The 1,192-nt window shown below is 46.2% G+C and overlaps 1 non-coding gene across 1 annotated transcript; it reads right to left on the bottom strand.

Moving 5' to 3' along the window:
- Window positions 1–454: 454 nt before the first annotated feature.
- Window positions 455–562, bottom strand: LOC125586745. The gene has a single exon (XR_007323280.1). It is a non-coding gene; the product is annotated as a small nucleolar RNA R71 (small nucleolar RNA).
- Between the last annotated feature and the right edge of the window lie 630 nt (window positions 563–1,192).

The following is a 1,192-nucleotide window of genomic DNA, read 5'->3' on the forward strand; positions in this document are numbered from 1 at the left end:
CAATAGGTCAGAAACTAGACGCTCAGGAGAATATAATCCCTGATACTGATGCTACAGGAGCTGCTCAAATAGAAGAGGCTGCTCGACCAAGGGCACTAGCTGACTACAATCGTCCAGATGAGTACTATGCAAACAGATCAGCTATTCGTCTTCCAGAGATTCAGAAGTAGAATTTCGAGCTGAAGCCTCAGTACTACACACTCGTGTCGCAGATACCCTACTCTGGGTTACCGCACGAGCATCCTATGGACTATCTAGAGAGGTTCGAGGATCTTATCGCTGCTATTCGTATGGATGGAGTCCCCAAGGACTACCTATTGTGCAAGCTCTTCAAGTATTCTCTGACTGGAGAAGCGATGCACTGGCTTAAGCAGCTACTCACAGAATCTCTAACATCCTGGGCCGACATCAAGAATGCTTTCTTGCGAAACTTCTTTGATGAGGCACGCGCTGAAGACTTGAGGAGCAAAATCGCTACATACGCGCAGGAGACTGGAGAGTCTTTCAAAGATGCGTGGATCAGATTCAAGTTCTTCCAGCAAGACTGTCCTCACCACAGATTCAACGAAGTGCAATTGCTGAGCACTTTCTTCAGAGGTATCGCCTTGAGGTATCGGATGGCTCTTGATACAACTAGCAAGGTAAACTTCAACACCAGGAATCCGGTGGAGGCTGTGAGACTGATAGAGAATCTAGCAAACAACAGCAGCACCAAGAACACTGATTTTGAGAGGAAGAAGTCTGTTGCATCCCTAGGGAAGGAGCTGATGGACGAAGTTAGAGCAAAGTTAGATGTGGTTCATGAGCTTCTTAGGAAGCAGGTCTGCTCAGCTGAAGGAGAAGAAGCTGTAGACATGGAAGGAGAAGAAGATGTGAACTACATTGGAGGTACTGGATTTCAGAGGTCTGGAAACCAGGGTGGAAACAGAAACTTCTATGGCAATGGTCAGAGGAGTAACCAGAGTTCACAGTTCCAGAAACCTTTCAGCAACAACAGCAGATGCTATGGAAACTCATTCTACCAGAATCTACCACCACAGACTCAGGAAAGCAAGATTGAAGCAATGCTTGATAGAGTTCTGGAAGGACAGCAACAACTCACTGTGGATTTCAATGGGAAGATAGATTCCACCTACAACAGTCTGAACACAAGAATTGAGACCTTAGGGACTCAGGTGAGGAAGCTTGAAAT

The sequence above is a fragment of the Brassica napus genome, chromosome C4 (genome assembly GCF_020379485.1).
Source record: "Brassica napus cultivar Da-Ae chromosome C4, Da-Ae, whole genome shotgun sequence".
NCBI lineage: Eukaryota > Viridiplantae > Streptophyta > Magnoliopsida > Brassicales > Brassicaceae > Brassica > Brassica napus.